The 24,409-nt window shown below is 46.5% G+C and overlaps 1 protein-coding gene across 16 annotated transcripts in view; it reads left to right on the forward strand.

The window, feature by feature from the left end:
- Positions 1–24,409, forward strand: part of LOC103346407 (trafficking protein particle complex subunit 9) — a 178,821-nt gene that overhangs the window by 19,136 nt on the left and 135,276 nt on the right. For all 16 annotated transcript variants that reach the window (XR_011384771.1, XR_011384772.1, XR_011384758.1 and 13 more), the window contains one exon: positions 4,604–4,764. The gene's annotated coding sequence lies outside the window, so the exon portion shown is untranslated. The remainder of the gene's footprint in view (positions 1–4,603; positions 4,765–24,409) is intronic.

A 24,409-nucleotide genomic window follows, 5' to 3' on the forward strand; every position in this document is an offset into this window, starting at 1 on the left:
TGGACAGTGAGAGAGAGAGAGAGACAGAGAGAAAGATCTTCCTTTTTGCCATTGGTTCACCCTCCAATGGCCGCTGCAGCCGGCGCATCGCGCTGATCCGAAGCCAGGAGCCAGGTGCTTTTCCGGGTCTCCCATGCGGGTGCAGGGCCCAAGTACTTGGGCCCTCCTCCACTGCACTCCTGGGCCACAGCAGAGAGCTGGCCTGGAAGAGGGGCAACCGGGACAGAATCCGGTGTCCTGACCGGGACTAGAACCCGGTGTGCCAGCGCCGCAAGGCAGAGGATTAGCCTATTGAGCCACGGCACCGGCCAATAAGCTTTTCCTCACACTTTCACAGAGTCTTAAAAAACCCAGTTTTAGTTGTTTTAAAAAGGACACCCTGAAGATATCTCAGGATTGCATAACCGCTCTTTCCTTGCTGTTGGATTTGGGGCGTTCTCATTGTTGCCCTCAGGGGTGACACTTCTTGGACATCGTTTGGCTATTTTTATCAGATGTGTCTGGGATTTTCTGAAAGGTTTTAAGTTTGTTTGTGTGTCTGATGCATGTTTGTTGCCTGCTAGGCAGCGGGCCAGGTGCCAGAGCTGAAACCGTGGACCCAGCATTCTGGGGCTTGGTGCTCAAGGAGGCTGTGTTCAGTGGGAGAGATGGAGAAGGCAGAACCAACATGGGCCCTGCCCTCAGGACCGCACTGGGGGCCATGAGGAGCTGGGAGCAGGAGTTAGCCATGCACAGTGGGCAGCTGGGAGCATTTGTCAGAGGTGGAGAAAGCATCAGGTGATTGGGGAATGCAGTGAAATGCAGGAAACATGAATTCTAAAGCAGATCCCAGACCTGACTGTGAGAGCTCAGAGCACCAGCCTTTGAAAAGAAAGCTGGTGAGAGTTTTCACAACCTTGTATTAGGCCAAAGAGGTCTTTGACATGTCACCAAAAGCAAGATCCACAAAAGAAAACACTGATAAAAAATCGGCTTCATCAAAATTAAAAACCGCTGTGCTTCCAGAAATACCATTAAGAAAATGAACCTGACAGCTCACAGGCTGGAAGGAAATATTTGTACATCATGTCTCTGGTAAGGAGCTGCTACTTAACACCCAAACTCAGTACTAAGAAAGCAAACAACTCAATTAGAAAGGTTGACAGAAGAATGGGCTAGCTCTCTCCCCATGAAAGACTTCCCAGGAGCTAACGAGCAATCTGGAAAGGTGTGTGGCATCATCAGTCTTTCTGGAGCTGGTACCATGTGAGGTTCCTGCTCACACCTGCCAGGATGGCTGTCGTCAGAAGACAGGCGGTAGCCGTGTGTGGTGCTGGAGAAGCTTGCGCCCTCGCCATGTGGCTGCCATCTCCAAGGAACCCTGTCCGTTTCTACAAATGTTGAATGTAAATTGACCATGTGACTCAGAAATTCGGTGTCTACCCAAGACCGAGGAAAGCACACAGTGACTCAGAAACTTGTATATGAATGTTCACAGCTGCATTTTTTGTAATAGTCCAGAAAGCAGGCAGAACTTGGATGCCCATTGCCGGGCAAATGGCTGAACAAAATGTGGCACATTTGTACCTGGGCTGCCGCTGAGCAAGACAGGCAAGCAGGGCTCCTGACATAGGAACCAAATATGGCCCATTTACACCTGGGGTGCAGCTGAGCAGTAGAGATGCACTGACACATGCTCCCGACGCATGCTCCAGCAGGGGCATCAAAGGCCAGGATGGCTGCCTTTTGTCTCTTACTGAAAAAATGGTATAAGACATATTTTACAAAAGGTCCCCTATTTCTCTGGGCTAGCCATTTTGGTGTAGTGGGTAAAGCAGCTGCCTGCAACACTGGCATCCCATGTGGGTGTTGGTTTGTGTCCCGGCTGCTTTACTTCTAATCCAGCTCCCTGCTATGGCCTGGGAAAGCAGCAGCAGATGACCAAAGTGCTTGGGCCCCTGCACCCATGTGGGAGACCCAGAAGAAGCTCCTGGCTCCTGGCTTTGGTCTGGCCCAGCCCTGGCCTTTGCAACCATTTGGGAAGTGAGCCAGTGGATGAAAGTGCGCTCTCTCTCTCTCTCTCTCTCTCTCTGTAATTCTGCCTTACAAATAAATAAATGTTTTTTTCAAGTGACTCTTGATTAATTAAGTGTTGATTGTAACTAAGCTGCTATAAAGGTCCCTGTGACTGGTGGAATCCACTCACCAGCATCTGTGGGTGCCACCTTGTGCTCCAGGACCCTGACCTAGGCCATGACCCTTTAGAAGAGCTCTCTGTCGGGGGGATGGGGGGTTTAGGGGGGTTGGTGCGATCATCAGGATTTGCTGACTGCTCCTGTAATGTGAGAACCAGAGGAGGGGATGCCGACCCTGTCTTGTGGGGTTCAGGAAGGCTCCATAGAAAGTGTGGGATTTACAAAGTATGGTCAAACACAGACCGTAAGGAAGGGAGTGAAATGTGACTGAGAACAGCAGGACGAGGCAGATACAGAGCCCTGGAGAGGCAGCTCCCCAGAGACAGAAAGGAGCTCAGCACATGGCATAGTGGGCACAGGCCTCCCTGTAGGTTGGCCATGCAAAGGAGCAGAACCCTGTGGGCATTGGGGGGCCACAGAGCCTGGCAGGAGGACTGAGGCTGGGCCTGTGGCCTGATGGCTCGTGTGTGGGCACAATGGGGCTGTGCCTGCCTTCCAGTCTCTTTTTTTTTTAAAGATTTATTTATTTTTATTTGAAAGGCAGAGTTACAGAAGAGACACACACACATGCACCCAGAGAGAAAGAGAGAGACAGAGAGAGAGAGAGAGAGAGAGAGAGAGATCTCATCTGCGGGTTCACTCCCCAAATGGCCACAAAGGCCAAGTTGAAGCCAGGAACTAGGAGCTTCATTTTGGTCTCTCCTATGTGGGTGGCAGGAGTTCAGATACTTGGACCATCTTCCAATGTTTTTCCAGGTGTGTTAGCAGGGAGCTGGATTGGAAGTGGAGTAGCTGGGACTTGAACCGGCACCCATTAAGGGATACTAGTGTTGCATGCAGCGACTTAACCTGCTATGCCACAACACCAGCCCCTGCATTCCACACCTTGAGAGATGCTGCACCGGGCCAGGCACCAAGCAAGCAGCCACTGAACACGCAGTGGTCACTCTGTCCTGGGCTCGGGCAGTCACTGCCGAGATGCTTTTGTGTGCCACACAGGAGGTTCAGAGTTGAGGTGCTTATCAGTCTATTCAATACATTCTCTTTTTTTTTTTTTTTTTGACAGGCAGAGTGGACAGTGAGAGAGAGAGACAGAGAGAAAGGTCTTCCTTTGCCGTTGGTACACCCTCCAATGGCTACCGCGGTGCTGCGGCCGGCGCACTGCGCTGATCCGAAGCCAGGAGCCAGGTACTTCTCCTGGTCTCCCATGGGGTGCAGGGCCCAAGGACTTGGGCCATCCTCCATTGCACTCCTGGGCCACAGCAGAGAGCTGGCCTGGAAGAGGGGCAACCGGGACAGAATCCGGGGCCTGACCGGGGACTAGAACCCGGTGTGCCGGCGCCGCAGGCAGAGGATTAGCCTAGTGAGCCGCAGCGCCGGCTCAGTACATTCTTAATAAATACCTATTAGACACTAGGTGTCTGGCTAGGAGCTAATAGCATTCCTGCCTTGGGAAGGCTCTGGGGCCAGCACAGGGCTGAGGAGGACAGTGCTGCCAGTGGAAGCTGGGTCCCAGTGCCACATCCCAAGTGTGCCTTTGCAGCAGTGCCAGCTGCAGTCTCACTCTGACACCGTTCCTCACAGCTCCGGGGCTCCTGCACTGTGGGTGCCTCCTTCTGCCCCTCTCCCCTGAAGCACAGAGGGCCTGGGCACCCTGCTGTGTGAGGCACCCAGTGATTAGTCCTGGCCGAGTTTTGTTACCTCCTGACACCTTCCCCCAGGAGCCACTGATGTGCAAGCTGCACAGGGGTCATGCAGGGAGGTTGTGCGTTGGCTTTCCTTCCCTGACCTAGGAGCGAGGAGCGCTGTTACAGATGGTACAGAGGAAGTCGCCCCAACTTGTTGTGCTGTTATTTTCTCAGGATTTGGTTTGTGAAAAAAAGTGCCTCTGATCGGAGCCTGGAGCCGAGGTACATTGTGTGCCTGGCTTATAGAACCCTACTTGTTCTCAGCATGGTTGCCTCCCAAATTTCTCATTCAAAGCCAAGATTCTCTAGCACGTATTTCTGAATGCCAAAATGTGGTCATCCTTTTACCTGATGTGAATCATTTTTTAATTTATTATTTGAAAGGCAGAGAGAGAGAGAGAAAATCGATCATCCAGAGAGAGAGAGAGAGAGAATCCATCTTCCATTTGCTGGTTCACTCCCCAAATGACTGGGGATGGACCAGGACAAAGCCAGGAACCAGGAGCTTCTCCTGGGTCTCCCACATGGGTGCAGGGGCCCAAGCACTTGGGTCGTTTTCCGCTGCTTTCCCAGGCACATTAGCAGAGAACTGGATTGGAAGTGGAGCGGCTGGGATTTGAATTGCCTGGTGCTGCAGGCAACGGCTTTACCCACTGCACCTCAGCAGCGGCCCCTGATGTGAATCATTCCTGCACAGCATTGGTTTCTTCCTTCAGTTTATTCTCCTCGCTTTTGGTTTAGATCGGCACACTCGTTGCAGCCTTCCTCTGGTGACGAGATATCTACCAATGGGTCTGTGCAGCTGTTCAACAGGGAGACTCAGCAACTCGTTCTCTCCTTACAAAACATTGGCCTGGAACCCCTGGAGACACTGGACACCTCCAAACTGCTCCCCACCAAGGGTAGGTGTGGTCAGTGCATCAGACCCTGGGAAGTTTGTGTTGTTGCCTTGCACAAGTGATGTTTTACATAGCTACTGTTCAGAAAACCTCAAATCTTCCTTTAGTTTGGTGCAGTCCTGGTTGGAGTGGAGATCACACACCACATGCTACAGGCATGATGCTGATCCCTTCGTGCCCTTGGTTCCCGTTACTGGATCTGAACAGGGGTCAGATCCTCAGAAGACCAATTACTGAGTGGAAGACTGGGAGACAGGAGTAGGCCAATCCCATGGTTCCCACAGCCCAGGGCCGCCTCCTGATTCAGCACTTGAGAGCTGGGCCAGGCCAAAGCCAGGAGCCAGGAACTCCATCCAGGATTCCCATGTGGATAGCTGGGGCCCAAGCACTTGGACAAACCTCCGCTCCTTTCCCAGGCTCATTAGCAGGGAGCTGGATCAGGAGTAGAACAGCTGCAACTCAAACTGATGCCCATCTGGGATGCCGGCATTGCAGGAGGCTGCTTATCCCTCGGCACCACAGTGCCAAGCCCAAGGTGTAGCTTTTCCACCTCTCTGGGCTGCAGTTTCCTTTGCTGTTGCTGTGCCTTTGAACTTTTCTGGAACTCAGTCCCGTGTCAGCCATCCCTTTCTTTCCTGCCTTTTATCAGGACAGTATTCATTGCAGACTTGCAGGAATCCTATCTAAACAATTGTGTGCCTGCTGTGTAGCTTCCATACTTAGCATTTTGCTGCATTTGCTTTGTAACACATCTCTCTGGCCTCCTACCTACACCCCCCAACCTTGCGCCCAGTATCTTGTCTAAAGTTCCAGATTTCAGAAGCACCTGTGACTGCTTCTGAGCTCAATGTTTTTGATAAAATGCACATGCGCTGAAATGTGTAGCTCTAGCATGTTTCATCCAATGAGTTTCAACTGATGCTAGCCCATGTCATTGTGTAATCTAAGCCCTCATCAAGATATAATACAGAACATTTCCATCACCCCAGAAAGTTCCCCAGCTTTCTTCCCAGCAAGTCCCGGTGCAACCCCGGGAGCAAACACTCCTGTCTCTAGTCTGTGTACTGGGCAACCCCACTGGGTGTTTACTGCTGGTGATGCAGGGTGTGGGTGACATGCATGGCAACTGGCAGGTGGCAATTGGCAGACATGCAGCCCAGTCACCTTCTCTTCCCTGCCTTGAGTTTAATTTTCCACTGGGTCTTGCCCACACCTGGTCGGTCTTAAAAATCTTTTTAAAGACATTTATTTTCAGGCTGGCACTGTGGTGTAGCTGGTTGAGCCACCACCTGTGGCACTGATAACCCATGTAGGTGCCGGTTTGTGTCCCAGCTGCTCCACTTCTGATCTAGCTCCCTGCTAGTATGCCTGGGAAAGCAATGGAAGGTGGTCCAAGTGCTTGGGTCCCTGTAGGAGACTTGGAGGAAGCTCCTGGCTTTTGGCTTCTGGCTCCGGCCTGGTCTGACTCTGACTGTTGGAGCCAATTTGGGGAGTGAACCAGCAGATGGAAGAGTTCTCTCTCTGTGTCTTTCTCTCGGTAATTCTGCTTTTCAAATAAAATAAATCTTTTAAAAAAAGAAATTTACTTTCTTTTTTTTGACATGCAGAGTGGACAGTGAGAGAGAGAGAGAGAGAGAGAAAGGTCTTCCTTTTCCATTGGTTCACTCTCCAATGCCCGCTGCAGCTGGCGTGCTGCGGCCGGTGCACCGTGCCAACCCAAAGCCAGGAGCCAGGTGCTTCTCCTGGTCTCCCATGCGGGTGCAGGGCCCAAGCACTTGGGCCATCCTCCACTGCACTCCCGGGCCACAGCAGAGAGCTGGACTGGAAGAGGAGCAACTGAGACAGAATCCAGCGCCCCAACTGGGACTACAACCCGGTGTGCCAGCGCTGCAGGTGGAGGATTGGCCTATTGAGCTGCAGCGCCGGCCAGAAATTTACTTTCGTTTGCCTGAAAGGCAGAAAGACAGAGAGACAAAGATTATCCATAGATTGTCTAACTCCCAAAGGGCGAAAGGCCCTTGTCTCTAGTTAGGCCTAGCATGGCTGGGGCCTGTGTTACTCTCCTCCTTTCTATGGACGGGGAAGTAAAGGCAGAAGAGGTGACTGACTAAGGTCACACAGCAGGTGGTTGGGGAACCAGCGGGAGGACCATAGTCTCCTGATTCTCAGCTTTGGTGTAGTCACCCTTAGGAGGCAGAAGCACAGTAATCATGTAACACACTGCCCGGTGTAGCAATCTCAGAGCAACACAGTTGCCAGTGAAAAATTAAAGCCATCATTCTTTCTTTAGTTTCCTCCCAAGCTGCCATACATCTACATGTGGAATTAAATTAATGGAAACAAACCATCTGCTTCCAGAATATACAAAGGGAATAATTCCTGGTGCTTTTGCTGTACATGGCAAGGCTGTCAGTGGTGACAGAATCCGCCAACGGATTCTGTCCCGGATGACCTTCTTCCAGGCCAGCCCTCTGCTATGGCCTGGGAGTGCAGTGGAGGATGGCCCAAGTACTTGGGCCCTGTACCCCATGGGAGACCAGGAGAAGCACCTGGCTCCTTGTTTCAGATCAGCACGATGCACTGGCCACAGCGCGCCGGCCGGGGCAGCCATTGGAGGGTGTACCAACGGCAAAAGGAAGACCTTTCTCTCTCTCTGTCTCACTCACTGTCCACTCTGTCTGTCAAAAATTAAAAAAGAAAAAATCCAGGGGACCGGCTGGCGCCATGGCTCACTAGGCTAATCCTCCGCCTGCAGCGCTGGCACCCTGGGTTCTAGTCCCAGTCGGGACACCGTATTTTCGTAAAAAGTGAAAAGCAAGGTACATTAATTTAATATAAGAGATAAATGCAACAAAGAAGATTTAATTTTGGCAATGTTTATTTGAAATAAACTTAATTCATCATGTTTTAATTGATGACAAATGAATTAGGAAGTTATTTTTGACAGGATAGAGGTTTCTTAACTTAAAAATATTTTACATTACTATACCTTCAGTAAAGATCCCCTACAATGTATTTACATGTATTTTAGTAGGTAACTAACAGCAGCCAGTGCTGCAGCTCACTTGGCTAATCCTAGCCTCCGGCCTTTCCTCTTTATCTCCTTATTGGAAGGGTTTGGAAATCACGGATTTTAATTACCTTTTCCATGGGAGTTCTCACCGGTGGAGCCATCTGGTCCTGGACTTTCATCATGTCTTCTTCATTTGTTTGTTTCGTTTTCCCTGCTACTACAGTCTCTTTGCAAATTAGAAGTGTATTCAGAGTTTCTTGTTTCACTGTATCCAGTTTTAGTGGTTTGCATCTTTCTGCGAGTCAATGCACTCTATCTAGGTTGACCAAATCCTTGTGCCGTGGTTTTTCTACAGTGTTTTTGGATCATTATTTTGGAAGGTTGGTAGCGATGTCCTCTCTGTCATTTCTGTTGTCAAGTCGCTTGAGTCTGTTCTCCTTTCCCCTCCCTGTTTTCCTGTGGATCAACGTTTGGTCAGGTTGACTGAGTTTTCAAGCCCTGTAGTTTGGTCTCACTGAATGTCTGTTGTGATATTTTCTATGCCGTTGGGTGGATTTCCGTTTGAACCTTCTTCCTCTTTGCAGTTTCTTAAGATGTACTTTGCTGTTCTAGTGTTTGAAGGTAAAATTGGGTTCATGGATCTGATGTCTGTATTCTGTGTACTAATCCAGTTTCCCATGTGAAATTAGTCCTGTCAAAATGGAAAGCTGTGTGGATGTACCCACTACTAGGAACATATTGAAGGAAAAGACGTTATTGTGTAGACAGAGAGGAATTCTTTATTTTTTGTTATTTGACAGGCAGAGTGGACAGTGAGAGAGAGAGACAGAGAGAAAGGTCTTCCTTTTCCGTAGGTTTACCCACCAATGGCCACTATGGCCGGAGTACCGCACTGATCCAAAGCCAAGAGCCGGGTGCTTCTCCCGTTCTCCCATGCGGGTGTAGGGCCCAAGCACTTGAGCCATCCTCCACTGCCTTCCCGAGCCACAGCTGAGAGCTGGACTGGAAGAGGAGCAACCGGGACAGAATCCGGCACCCCGACCAGGACTAGAACCTGGAGTGCCGGTGCCTCAGGTGGAGGATTAGCCTATTGAGCTATTCGGTGGCAGCCAGAGAGGATTTCACAGGCCTATGCTTACTGCAGTAGGATGCACAGAAGCCAGGCTATACAGTCTGTATATGCATGTCATGGTGTCCATAGCCCATAATGTCTTTATTCAGTCTTCAGGTGATGGGCATGTTGGCTGATTGCATATCTTTTCAACTGTGAAGTGAGCTGTAGTAAATATGCAGGCACAGATTACTCTTTTTTTCATATGCTAATTTCATTTCCCTTGGGCATTTTCCCAGGGGTGGAATGGCTGGCTCATATGGTACGTCTATATTCAGATTTCTGACTTATCTCCATACGGTCTTCCACAGTGGCGATACCAGTTTACATTCTGACCAGCAGTGGATGAGGGGTCCTTTTCCCCCACATCCTCAAGGCCGTTGTAGTATCGATTTGCATTTCCCTGATGGCTGGTGATCCTGAGCATTTCTGCATGTGTTTACTGGCCATTTAGATTTCCTTTCTTGAAATATTTTGCCTGCTGAAGTCCCTTGCCCATTTATGAGTGGGTGGTTTGTTTTGCTGGTGTTGACTTTCTTGAAAGTTTCTGGCAGTTGATTCTTTATCAGTTGCATGCTTTGCAACTGTTAGTTTGCCTCTTCACTTTGCTGAGTGTCTCTTTGGCAGTGCAGAAGCTGCTCAATTTGTTGTTGTTGTTGTTGTTGTGTGTGTGTGTGTGTGTGTGTGTGGTGTCCTGTTCTATTTCATTCTTTAATCCTTTGTGATTCTCAGCTATTGAACATCCTTGGTTATGTTGATTCCAAGCTATTTTCTTTTCTTTGTAGCTATGTGAACAGGATTGGTCTTTGAAGTCCTTTCTCAGCCATGCCATTGTCTGTGTATACAAATAGGCTGCTGGTGTTCTCTCCTGCCACTTTACCACACTCTGCTCTGAGTTTTGATAGTCTCTTAGTGGAGTCTTTTGGACCTCCTATATATGGAATTATGTCATCTGCAAATAGGGATAGTTGGAATTCCTCCTTCCCAATTTGTATGTGACATTGAGCAATGAGAGGAGAAAGTACCAACATGATAATGGGCATGCCGAAAATGTCCACAGTGACCTCAGATGCTTCCTTTCTGTATTCTGTCTTGCTTTGTGGAAGACACGATTTGGCCTATTTCCAACATGATCCATACTTTAAAGGCAGGGCTAGACTGTGGAGGGCGGGGACGGGGAAGCAGAGCTGTGTTCCATGGAGAACTCCGTAGATCACAGGTGTTTCATGTCCTTCTTCGAGTGGGTAAGTGTGGGGAGCAACTCGGACTAGATTAAGTTAATGGAATTAAGACTTATTCTATGCATCTGCTCTCCCACAATATGGCGCTGAGAAGGGATTAAACAACTTCTACGCAGCTGCCTCTCGCCAACTTGAGTGATGACCTGCAGGAGCTCATCCTGCTCCTGATTGGAGGAGAGCAGCGTACTCGGTGTGTGGGTAGCAGAGTTGGGATTGGTGGAAGTGGACTATAAAGGAGGAGAGAGACAACATGCACCAGGAACATCTAAGGGGAATATCTGGATAACATCTGAGCAGCCCCTGAGAGAGCCGGCCGGTGGTGGGCCACTCCCCCGTGAAAGTGGGGAAAGTGGCAGGGGAAACTGCCCTTCCACGGAGGTGGAAGGATTGGCAGCCAACCCAGGAAGAACCAGCAGCAAACCCGGGAAGGGCTGAGCAGACGAAAGAACAACGCAGGGTCCTGTGTCGTTCCTCCACGAACAGGGGGAGTGACAGGTAAGTATGTGTCTGAATATGTAAATTCCAATGATTTCCGCAAGTCATAGATAATGCCACACAGAATGTTTGTAAGGAAGAAGAGAATGACTGGGTACCAAAATCTTTTCTAAGACCAAGTTAAACTCTTTTTCAAATTCTGGGTTAATAGAGTAGGTAATGCATATAATACCAAATTCAAAAAAAAAAAAAACAAAAACTCTAGTAGTTGGCCTTGATGTGGTATTTTACTTATAGCTATGTCTTCCTTTTTAAATTGCTTTACTTTTCTTGAAGATCTTATTTATTTATTTGACATTGAGAGTTACACATGGAGGAGATGAGAGGAAGGGAGAGAGATAGGGAGGGGGGAGGCAGAGAGAAAGAGGGAGAGCGAGAGCGAGAGCGAGAGAAGGGAAGTCTTCCATCTGTTGGTCCATTACCCAGTTGGCTGCACTGGGCAAAGCTGAGAGTATCTGAAGCAAGGAGCCAGGATCCTCATTGAGATCTGCTCATGGGTGCAGAGGCACAAGGACTTGGGGCATCTTCTGCTGCCTTCCCAGACCACAGCAGAGAGCTGCACTGGAAGTGAGTGGAGCAGCTGTACTCGAACCAGCACGCTTATGGGAAGCCAGCACTGCAGGTGGTGGCTTTACCTGCTACCTCACAGTGCTGACCCTCCGCCTGGAAGTCATTTTCCATGGGATCCAGCTGTCTGCTAACAAGCCTGGGAAAGCCATGGGCGTGGGAGACGTCCCAAGGACTTAGGCCCCTGAACTCAGAATGGAGCACCGGCTAAAGTCACTGGCTTCATTATTTATTTATTTATTGACAGGCAGAGTGGATAGTGAGAGAGAGAGACAGAGAAAAAGGTCTTCCTTTTGCTGTTGGTTCACCCTCCAATGGCCGCCAAGGTTGGTGCGCTGCGGCCGGCGCACCGCGCTGATCCGAAACCAGGAGCCAGGTGCTTCTCCTGGACTCCCATGGGGTGCAGGGCCCAAGTACTTGGGCCCTCCTCTACTGCCTGCCCGGGCCACAGCAGAGAGCTGGCCTGGAAGAGAGGCAACCGGGAAACAATCCAGCGACCCGACCGGGAGTAGAACCCGGTGTGCTGGCGCCACTAGGTTGAGGATTTGCCTATTGAACCACGGCACTGGCCTAAAGTCCCTGGCTTCTGCTTCAGCCCCTGGCTTCTGGCCCAGTCCCGGTCTTTGTAGCCACCTCGGGGGTGGACCCCTGGATGGATGATCACTCAGAGAGGGAGAGAGAAAGTGCTGGTGATGTCCCATGCATAGCTTCTCTCTCCAAGCGGCTGCAACGATCAAGCAGCGCAGGGCCAGGCAGAAGCCAGGAGGCAGGAGGCAGGAGGCAGGAGCTCCACTGAGGACTCCCACGAGGCAGGGAGGTGGGGTCCGGAGAACCTGGGCCATCAGCGTCCGCATCCCTGGTCACAGCCTGGAGAGGCGGGACTGGAAGTGGCCTTGGGGCTTCGGGCGCTGGATGCAACAGTGTGCAGGAGCGTCCAGGGTTGTCATGGTGACGACTGGTGGGACGTGCACCTGCGCCTGGCACTGTGACCCGGAAGTGCACCTGCACGCTGGTCCCTACTGGCAAGTGGTGCGCTGCTGGGACTCAGCACCACGTTCGCTCCTGCCGGAGAGCCTGCGCAAGCCCTGAGGAGAGTAGCCGTCCTCCATGCGGCTGCCCCAGCCTAGGGAGATCCAGCGGCCCCAGGGTCAGGCTGGGATCAGGAGAGGCTGCTTGTGCGAGACTGCCGCGCCATTTCCCAGGCGCGTTTCTCCTCTTTGGCCCCTTCCAGAAGCCATGGCCTTCGTGGACCTCTGTGCCGCCAGCAGACCGGACCTCCCTGGAGGTGAGTGACTCGCGGCTGTTTCGGTTACCCGCTGGGCGTCTTGGCTGGCCGCATGCCTGTTACTCTTGGGTCCCGAAGGCGCGGGTGGAGTCGCGGTCGTGCGGTGCAGATGGTCTGGATGGATCCCCAGGGTGCGAGCAGCTGGGCGAGAGCAGAGGTGGCTCGGTCTCCTCCCGGAACGGCCCCGCGTTCCCGTCTGTTTGCTTTTGGAGGGCCCAGCCGCCCTGCTCTAGACGTCAGAGACTGTTGATGGGAGGAAGGAGAGCGAAAGTGCGTGTCTGTTTCCTGGTCTAGGAGGCCAGTTTCGGGTTCCTCGCGTTGTTTGTGACGTTCGGGCTCTGTGGGTTTTTTCATGAAAGAGCCTCGTCAGGCTGAGGTGTAAGTTCCGTTCCTGATGTGATGATTTGTGTTTTCGTATCGCAAACATCATGGAAGTTTTTGTGAACTAGGTTTTCTGTGTTTATCGGGATACTTTGTGGACTTTCCCCATGTGTATCTGTTCTGGGATAGATTGATTTTGTAGGGTAGCCACGCTTTCATTTCCGGAGTAACTCTCAGTTGTGCACAGTGTGCTAAGCTTTGGTTGCGCTTCTGGATAGCGTCTGGTAATATTTTGTTGAGGCAGCGGAGCCAAGATGGCGGAATAGTGAGGGTGCGCACCGATAGTCCGGGAAAATTTAGTTTAATAAAAGGGGAGTTACGGTAGCCTCAGAAAAAAGAACCAGGAAAATATTGCAGAGGAAACTCTTCTGGATCGAGTGGCTGTGAATCGGAGGACCTACTGGGAGAACAAGGTCGCCCACCGCGTGGAAGCCAAGCCGCAGGAGCCACGGGAGCCGCGGGAGCCGCAGGGTCTGCGCGCCAGTGCAGGAAGGGGAGTGCATGTCACACAGACACCAGCGGGGAGAGTTGGGACGTCCAGGGCTCCGAGTCCACACATCAGTGCTGGAAGGGGAGGTGAGCTCAGTAACCCGAGACATTGGTGGGGAAATGGGGGTCAGAATCTAGAGGGGAGCCGGAAAGTGCAGCAGACTCACTACCGGAAAGAAGGAAAAAAAAGGTTGGGGGTTTCTCTCTCCGCCAACCTTGCAAAGGTTGCAAGGCTGCAAGGCTTGAAGAGTTTGCAAGAAACAAAGAGCAGGCCCCCTCTCTGGATTTACATAACAACAGGGGAGAGCTAAGGAACTGAGTCACTACAATTCAGTAGCCTAGGCAACCCAGTGGGAGTCCAGAGGAGAAACGGAGCCTACACAGACTCTTTGGGTAGAAGCCAGAGACTGGAAGCTAAATACCATCAATTCTGCACAGCCGTGCCGTGCGGTATTACTTACCCCCTGAATAAATAAAATAAAATAAATAAATAAATAAATAAATAAATAAAGAGAGAGAGAGAGATTTACCACGCATAACCTGAGGGTGTCACCTTTGCACACCCGTAACCAGGAAGAACCAAGCAGAGCTCTCAGGCCACACCCATCTCAAGCCTCCAAGGCTCCTCCAACAGCAGGCAGTCCACTTAACACGGACATAGTATAAAATAAAAAAAAATTAAAAAAATGCACAGTGATGAAAGAAGAATTAACTATGCCAAGCAACAAACACAAAAATCGAGGGAACAAGATCAACGATGACACTATGATGCCTCCAAATAAACAAAACACCCCAAGCCAAGAGTATGAAGATGATGAGATAGAAGAAATGCAAGATACGGATTTCAAAAAATTTATGATAAGAACATTTAGAAGTTTTCAAAAGCAAATCCTTGAACTACAGAAATCCTTATTGGACAGGATTGAAAATCTCTCTCATGAAAATGAAATTTTAAGGAAGAATCAAAATGAAACTCAGAAACAAGTAGAACAGGAGAGTGTGATAGTGAAGAGAAATCAAAATGAAGTGAAGAGCTCAATAGATCAAATGACAAACACATTAGAAAGCCTTAAAAACAGAATGGGTGAAGCAGAAGAGAGAATATCGGACTTAGAAGACAGAGCACAGGAAAACATACAGTCAAACCAAAGATAAGAAGAGGAAATTAGAAATCTAAAAAATATTGTCAGGAATCTTCAGGATACTATTAAAAAAACCAACATTCGAGTTCTAGGAGTTCCTGAAGGCATAGAGAGAGAGAAAGGATTAGAAGGCCTTTTTAGTGAGATACTAGCAGAGAACTTTCCGGGTTTGGAGAAGGACAGAGACATCCTAGTACAGGAAGCTCATAGAACCCCCAATAAACATGACCAAAAGAGATCCTCACCACGACACGTGGTAATTAAAATTACCACAGTGAAACATAAAGAAAAGATCCTAAAATGTGCAAGAGAGAAACGTCAGATTATTCTCAGAGGATCTCCAATTAGACTCACAGCAGACTTCTCATCAGAAACACTACAGGCTAGGAGGGAATGGTGAGACATAGCACAGGTGCTAAGAGAGAAAAATTGCCAACCCAGAATATTATATCCTGCCAAGCTCTCATTTGTGAATGAAGGTGAAATAAAGACCTTTCATGGCAAACAGAAATTGAAAGACTTTGTGGCCACTCGTCCGGCCCTGCAAAAGATACTTAAAGATGTGCTACACTCAGAAACACAGAAACACGACCATCAATATGAAAGAAGGTAAAGGAAGAACACCTACCAGCGAAAGAGCATGGGAAGCTCAAAGCATATACTAGATAATATCTCCGGGAAAATGGCAGGGCAAAGTGACTATGTATCAATAGTCACATTATACGTGATTGGCCTGAACTGTCCAGTTAAAAGACACAAACTGGCTGACTGGCTTAAGGAACAACACCCAACTATTGAAAGGTTGGAAAAAGATATTCCATGCCAACAAAAACCAAAAAAAAGCAGGTGTAGCCATATTAATATCAGACAAAATAAACTTTAATACAAAAACTGTTAAGAGAGACAAAGAGGGGCACTATATAATGATTAAGGGTTCAATTCAACAGGAAGATGTAACTATTATAAATGTATATGCACCTATTTAAAAGATATGTTAAGGGACTTAAAGGGAGATTTAGATTCCAATACAATAGTACTGGGGGACTTCAATACTCCACTCTCAGAAATAGACAGATCATCCGGACAGAAGATCAACAAGGAAACAGCAGATTTAATTGACACTGTTGCCCAAATGGATCTAACAGATATCTACAGAACTTTCAATCCTACATCTACAGACTTCACATTCTTCTCAGCAGCGCATGGAACCTTCTCTAGGATTGATTGCATACTAGGCCATAAAGCAAGTCTCAGCAAATTTAAAAGAATTAGAATCATACCATGCAGCTTCTCAGACCACAGCGGGATGAAGCTGGAAATTAGCAACTCAGGAAACCCCAGAAAGTATGCAAACACATGGAGACTGAACAACATGCTCCTGAATGAACACTGGGTCATTCAAGAAATTAAAAGAGAAATGAAAAACTTTCTGGAAGTAAATGAAGATAAAAACACAACATATCAAAACTTATAGGATACAGCAAGCAGTATTGAGAGGCAAATTTATAGCAATAGGTGCCTATATCAAGAAATTGGAAAAGTACCAAATAAATGAGCTTTCAGTGCACCTCAAGGACCTAGAAAAACTGCAGCAAACCAAACCCAAATCTAGTAGGAGAAGAGAAATAATTAAAATCAGAGAAGAAATTAACAGGATTGAATCCAAAAAAACACTACAAAAAACCAGCCAAGCGAGAAGCTGGTTTTTTGAAAAAATAAACAAAATTGACACCCCATTGGCCCAACTAACTAAAAAAAGAAAAGACCCAAATCAATAAAATCAGAGATGAAAAAGGAAACATAACAACAGACACCACAGAAATAAAAAGAATCATCAGAAATTACCACAAGGACCTGTATGCCAGCAAACAGGAAAATCTATCAGAAATGGATAGATTCCTGGACACATGCAACCTACCTAAAATGAACCATGAAGACATAGAAAACCTAAATAGACCCATAACTGAAACAGAAATTGAAACATTAATAAAGGCCCTCCCAACAAAGAAAAGCCCAGGACTAGATGGATTCACTGCTGAATTCTACCAGACATTTAAAGAAGAACTAATCCCATTTTTTCTCAAACTATTCAGAACAATCAAAAAAGAGGGAATCCTCCCAAATTCTTTCTATGAAGCAAGCATCACCTTAATCCCTAAGCCAGAGAAAGATGCAGCACTGAAAGAAAACTACAGGCCAATATCCCTGATGAACATAGACGCAAAAATCCTCAATAAAATTCTGGCCAATAGAATACAACAACACATCAGAAAAATCATCCACCCAGACCAAGTGGGATTCATCCCTGGTATGCAGGGATGGTTCAACATTCGCAAATCAATAAATGTGATTCACCACATGAACAGACTGCAGAAGAAAAACCATATGATTATCTCAATAGATGCAGAGAAAGCATTCGATAAAATTCAACACCCTTTCATGATGAAAACTCTAAGCAAATTGGGTATAGAAGGAACATTCCTCAATATAATCAAAGCAATTTATGAAAAACCCACGACCAGCATCCTATTGAATGGGGAAAAGTTGGAAGCATTTCCACTGAGATCTGGCACCAGACAGGGATGCCCACTCTCACCACTGCTATTTAACATAGTTCTGGAAGTTTTAGCCAGAGCCATCAGACAAGAAAAAGAAATCAAAGGAATACAAATTGAGAAGGAAGAAGTCAAACTATCCCTCTTTGCAGAAGATATGATTCTGTACTTAGAGGATCCAAAGAACTCTACTAAGAGACTATTGGAACTCATAGAGGAGTTTGGCAAAGTGGCAGGATATAAAATCAATCCACAAAAATCAACAGCCTTTGTATATACAAGCAATGCCACGGCTGAGAAAGAACTGCTAAGATCAATCCCATTCACAATAGCTACAAAAACAATCAAATACCTTGGAATAAACTTAACCAAGGACGTTAAAGATCTCTACGATGAGAATTACAAAATCTTAAAGAAAGAAATAGAAGAGGATACCAAAAAATGGAAAAATCTTCCATGCTCATGGATTGGAAGAATCAACATCATCAAAATGTCCATTCTCCCAAAAGCAATTTATAGATTCAATGCAATCCCAATCAGGATACCAAAGACATTCTTCTCAGATCTAGAAAAAATGACAATGAAATTCATATGGAGGCACAAGAGACCTCGAATAGCTAAAGCAATCTTGTACAACAAAAACAAAACCGTGGGCCTCTCAATACCAGATTTCAGGACATACTACAGGGCAGTTGTAATCAAAACAGCATGGTCCTGGTACAGAAACAGATGGATAGACCAATGGAACAGAATTGAAACACCAGAAATCAACCCAAACATCTACAGCCAACTTATATTTGATCAAGGATCTAAAACCAATTCCTGGAGCAAGGACAGTCTATTCAATAAATGGTGCTGGGAAAACTGGATTTCCACGTGCAGAAGCATGAAGCAAGACCCCTACCTTACACCTTACACAAAAATCCACTCAACATGGATTAAAGACCTAAATCTATGAACTGACACCATCAAGTTATTAGAGAACATTGGAGAAACCCTTCAAGATATTGGCACAGGCAAAGAGTTTCTGGAAAAGACCCGGGAGGCACAGGCAGTCAAAGCCAAAATCAACTATTGGGATTGCATCAAACTGAGAAGTTTCTGTACTGCAAAAGAAACAGGAGAGTGAAGAGACAACCGACAGAATGGGAAAAAATATTTGCAAACTATGCAACAGATACAGGGTTAATAACCAGAATCTACAAAGAGATCAAGAAACTCCACAAAAACAAAACAAACAACCCACTTAAGAGATGGGCCAAGGACCTCAACAGACATTTATCAAAAGAGGAAATCCAAATGGCCAACAGGCACATGAAAAAATGTTCAAGATCACTAGCAATCAGGGAAATGCAAATGAAAACCACAATGAGGTTTCACCTCCCCCCGGTTACAATGGCTCACATTCAGAAATCTACCAACAACAGATACTGGCGAGGATGTGGGGAAAAAGGGACACTAACCCACTGTTGGTGGGAATGCAAACTGGTCAAGCCACTATGGAAGTCAGTCTGGAGATTCCTCAGAAACCTGAAGATAATCCTACCATTCGACCCAGCCATCCCACTCCTTGGAATTTATTCAAAGGAATTTAAATTGGCAAACAAATTGCGGTCTGCACCCAAATGTTTTTCGCAGCACAATTCACAATAGCCAAGACCTGGAACCAACCTAAATGCCCATTAACAGTAGACTGGATAAAGAAATTATGGGATATGTATTCTTTAGAATACTATACTGCAGTTAGAAACAACGAAATTCAGTCATTTGCAACAAAATGGAGGAATCTGGAACACATCATGCTGAGTGAAGTAAGCCAGTCCCAAAGGGACAAATACCATATGTTCTCCCTGATTGGTGACAACTGACTGAACACCAAAAAGGAAACCTGTTGAAGTGAAATGGACACTATGAGAAACAGTGACTTGATCAGCATAGCCCTGACTGTTAATGAACAACTTCATACATTGTCCCTCTTAGTATTTTTTTTGTCTGTTCTACTTAATATGACTGGTTTAATTCTGTAATTATCACACAGTTATTCTTAAGTGTTGAAAAGTAACTGAAATGTGATCCCTGTTAAACATAAGAGTGGGAATAAGAGAGGGAAGAGATGTATAATTTGGGACATGCTCAAGCTGACTTGCCCCAAATGGTAGAGTTAGAAACATACCAGGGGATTCCAATTCAATCCCATCAAGGTGGCATGTACCAATGCCTTCTCACTAGTCCAAGTGATCAATTTCAGTTCACAATTGATCATAATGAAAGGACTAAGAGTCAAAGGGAGCACATAAACAAGTCTAGTACCTGCTAACACTAACCTATAGAATAAATAAAGGGGAGAGTGATCCAACATGGGAAGCGAGATACTCAGCAGACTCATAGAATGGCAAATGTCCTAAATAGCACTCTGGCCTCAGAATCAGCCCTAAAGCCATTTGGATCTTGCTGAAAAGCCCATGAGAGTATTTCAGGCATGGAAAGCCAAGACACTCTGGCAAAAAGATCTCTGTGAGTGAGATCCCAGTGGAAAGAACAGGTCTTCAAAGAAGGAGGTGCCTTTCTCTGAAGGGAGGAGAGAACCTCCACTTTGACTATGACCTTGTCTAAACAAGATAAGAGTCGGAGAACTCAAGGGGCTTCCATAGCCTTGGAAACTCATGACTGGTGCATAGGGAGATTACTGATGCCATAGACAGGAGTGTCAATTTGTAAAGTCAACAACAGGAGTCACTGCACTTACTCCTCATGTAGGATCTCTGTCCTAAATGTGCTGTACATTGAGATTTAATGCTATAACGAGTACTCAAACAGTATATTTCACTTTGTGTTTCTATGGGGGTGCAAACTGTTGAAATCTTTACTTAATGCATACTAAACTGATCTTCTGTAAAAAAAAAAAAAAAGAAATTATGAATTCCCAACTTGACTCTCACTGGGATTAAACATGACAATAGGTCTGATCTGATTTCATCATCATTTAAAAAATCATCTATTATTTTTCACTTTATGTTTCTGTGTGGGAGCAAACTGTTGAAATCCTTACTTAATGTATACTAAGCTGATCTGTATATTAAGATAATTGAAAATGAATCTTGATGTGAATGGAAGGGGAGAGGGAGTGGGAAAGGGGAGGGTTGTGAGTGGGAGGGACAGTATGGGGGGGAAGCCATTGTAATCCATAAGTCGTACTTTGAAAATTTATATTCATTAAATAAAAGTTAAAAAAATATTTTGTTGAGGCGTGTGACACATTCATGACGGATATGTGTGTGCCATTTTCCTTATGATGTGCTTGTGTTGGATGTTGGGATAAGGCTGGTCTGATGGAATGAAATGGAAGGCTTTTCCTCTTCATCTCCTGGTTTGGAATCACAGATTTTAATTATCTTTTCCATGGGCGTTCTCACCGGTGGAGCCATCTGGACCTGGACTTTGTTTCTTCATGTCTATTTGGTTTGTTTGTTTCGTTTTCCCTGCTACTACAGTCTCTTTGCAAATTAGAATTGTATTCAGAGTTTCTTGTTTCACTGTATCCAGTTTTAGTGGTTTGCATCTTTCTGCAAGTCAATCCACTCTATCTAGGTTGACCAAGTCCTTGTGCAGTGGTTTTTCCATAGTGTTTTTGGATCATTATTTTGGAAGGTTGGTAGCGATGTCCTCTCTGTCGTTTCTGTTTTCAAGTCACTTAACTCTGTTCTCCTCCCCCCCCCGTTTCCTGTGGATAAATGTTTAGTCAGGTTGACTGAGATTCCATGCCCTGTAGTTTGGTCTCACTAAATGTCTGTTGTGATATTTTCTATGCCGTCGGGTGTATTTCCGTTTGAATCTTTTTCCTCCTTCCAGTTTCTGAAGATGTACTTTGCTGTTCTACTGTTTTAAGGTAAAATTCAGTTTATGGATCCACTGCCTCTATTCTGTAATATATACCTGTATTGCAATTCAGTTTCCCATGTGAAATTAGTCCTGTCAACATGGAAAACTGTATGGATGTACCCACTACTGGGAACATATTGAAGGAAAAGAAGTCATTGTGTAGACAGAGAGGATTTCACAGGGCCATGCTTAATGTAGTAGGATGCACAGTGGCCAGGCTATGCAGTCCGTATATGCATGTCATGTTGTCCATAGCCCATAATGTCTTTATTCATTCTTCAGGTGTTGGGCACGTTGGCTGATTGCATATCCTTGCTAGTGTGAAGTGAGCTGTGAGCTGTAGTAAATATGCAGAGAGATCACTCTTTTTTGGTATGCTGATTTCATTTCCCTTGGGTATATTCCCAGGGGTGGCACCTTCAGTGCTCGATGCTGACCTTCTTGGTGGTGTCGTAGCCTTGGCATCTCTCATGGAAAAGGCTCAGGCATTCCCTCTGCCATACTAAGTTTAGAACGAAGTGGCAGTTTGTGGCTCACATATGGGAACACCTTCCTCTGTCTTTTGAAATAAAAGCAAGTCAGAAGTAGCATGCTGGATACCCTGTGGTTTGTAAATGCCATGAGGGAGCCACACACATATGTGGGACAGGACATGTGTGTGTGTGTGTGTGTATGATGCCCTCCTTGCTGACCATGGTTAACAGAAGTGCAATGCTGATTGTTTGCACAGAGAAAGGCAGAACAGGCCAGTGTCATGGGAGAGCAAGGTGGACAGCCAAGGTCCTTGGGGATTTGGGTCCAGGCTGTGAATTATCACTTGCGGTTCCACCTGTGCTGTCAGGAGGCCACCGTGAAGCCCTCGTCTAGGGACATCTTCAGGCTCAGGGGCAGAGGCTCATCTATGGCCTCCTGCAAGCAGGAACTGACCCTGCAGTGGCTCTTAGTCTGTCCCTCTCAGAAGCATTTAACTGGGGAGCACATGTGGGTCCTGTTTGCTCCTTGGCAAGGATTCACACGGCTCACAGGCTTCTGGAATGAGGTGTTGCTGTTTGCAGCAGAGAACAGGCTGCTGGAATCCGCAGGGGCACGGGGGAGTCCATGGTACTGAGCATCATTAGGTGCCCTCTTCCACCAACTCTCTATGGTAGATATTGGTATTTCAATCTCCATTTGGTAGAAACAGTTGGAAAGACTGTTCTTGCTTAAAGATACAAGAGAACAATCCAGTGCTATGCACTGTCCTTTATTTTTAAAGATTTATTGTATTTATTTGAAAGCCAGAGTTACAGAGAGAGGTAGAGAGAGAGAGAGAGAGATTGTCCATCTCCTGGTTCACTCCCCAGAATGCCGCAATGGCCGGAGATGCGCTGATCTGAAGCCAGGAGCTTCTTCCTGGTCTCCCAGGGAGGTACAGGGGCCCAAGGACTTGGGCCATCCTCCACTGCTTTCCCAGGCCATAGCAGAGAGCTGGATTGGAAGAGGAGCAGCTGGGACTTCAACTGGCACCCATATGGGATGTTGACACTTAAGGCCAGGACTTTAACATGCATTGCCACAGCTCCGGCTTACGCTGTCCTTTATCTTGTAAGTTCTACGAAAAACAGAATGAAAATAAACTTATTTTGGTGCAAAAAAATGGGAAATGCATGATAGATTTTTTTCATAAAACTCATTTTCCATGAACTTCCTGAAGACTCCTTGTACTCTGGATTAAAATAAAAGGTTAAAGATATTTTTGGAACGATTGGAGAAATTTAATGTATGCTGTACACGACCTGATGTTGCTGTATAATCACAACTATACTGAGTGTGATTATGAAAGTGAAATTATTTCAGAATGTTTTTGTTCTTAGGATATATATGCAGGTGTAGTTATGGGTAAAAGAGCATCATGTCTGCATTTACTTGATATAATTCAGGAGACAAAAGGCAGTGAATGTGAAGTAAAGTGAATGTTGAATTGTTTCAAAATAGTGATTGTCGATAAAGAGTTGATGGATGGCTATTTTTACTCTTTTTTATGTAATTTAAAAACATTTTTTTCATTTTATTTCAAGGGAGGGAGGGAGATGGGAAGGGTGAGAGGGAGGGAGGGAGAGAGAGAAAAAGGGAGAGAGAGGGAGGAATCCTCCATATTCTGGTTCATTCCCCAAATACCCACAACAGCTAGGGCTGGGCCAGGCCAAAGCCAGGAGCCTAGAACTGAATCCAGGTCTCGCATGTGAGTGAAAGGAACCCAAGTACTTGTGCCACCATCTGCTGCCTCCCAGGGTGTGCGTTAGTAGGAAGAAGGGTTGGAATCACAGTGTCCAAGACTTGAACCAGGCATTCTGATGGGGGATGTGGGTGTCCCAGCTAATGACTTAGCTGCTGCCTCTCAAATAAATAACCTTTAAAAAAATAATAAAAGTGACATTTATAAAAAAAAAAAACTTTCATAATATGGAAAAGGCTTAAGGTACTTAAAATGAGAATACAGATATATAAAACAAATTCAATTTTGTAAATTTATTCATTTATTTATTTTTGACAGGCAGAATTAGACAGTGAGAGAGGGAGAGACAGAGAGAAAGGTCTTGCTTCCATTGGTTCAGCCCCCAAATGGCTGCTATGGCTGGAGCTGTGCCGATCCGAATCCAGGAGCCAGGTGCTTCCTCCTGGTCTCCCAGGTCGGTGCAGGGTCCAAGCACTTGGGGCATCCTCCATTGCCCTCCTGGGCCACAGCAGAGAGCTGGACTGGAAGAGGAGAAACCGGGACAGAATCCAGCACCCCAAACAGGACTAGAACCTGGGGTGCCGGCGCAGTAGGCAGCTTAGCCAAGTGAGCTGCGGCATTGGCCAATAAATTCAATTCAAAAATCAATCCAATTTTGTAAAAGAACAAACAATACTAAATAAACACACATAAAATGTTAAGTATGCCTGTCTATGCACAGTTAGAATGCAGGATGAGGAAATATTTTTTTTCCTATCCACTTATATTTTTCCAGATTTCTAAAAGGAACATACATAATTTGTAAGCTAAACTTTATCATTAAAATGCTTCCAACTGTGGCAGGCATTGTGGTGCAGCAGGAAAGGCTGCAGCTTGGGACACCCACATCCCACACTGGAGAGTCTGGATCAAGTCTCGGTTGCTTCATGCTACAGATCTGGTTTCCTGCTCACGTGCACCACGGGAGGCAGCAGGTGATGGCTCAAGTGCTTCTGTCCCTGCCACCCACGTGGAGACCCACAAGGAACTCTGGGCTCCTAACTTTGGCCCGGCCCAGCCCTGGCTGTTGCAGGAATTTTTTCTGTCACTCAGCCTCTTACATAAATAAACAAATTTTTTAAATGCTTCAACTTGAATTTTCAAAAAGCTTTTACAAAGAAAACTCGGGGTCTGCTACCACCCTCCATCCGGGTACAGAACCCAGCCTCATAAAAGGTCAGAGGTGGACAGAAGCTGCAAGGTGCCTTTGTTTGAATGTCGGGCATTCCTAGACCT

This window comes from Oryctolagus cuniculus, chromosome 19, assembly GCF_964237555.1.
Source record: "Oryctolagus cuniculus chromosome 19, mOryCun1.1, whole genome shotgun sequence".
NCBI lineage: Eukaryota > Metazoa > Chordata > Mammalia > Lagomorpha > Leporidae > Oryctolagus > Oryctolagus cuniculus.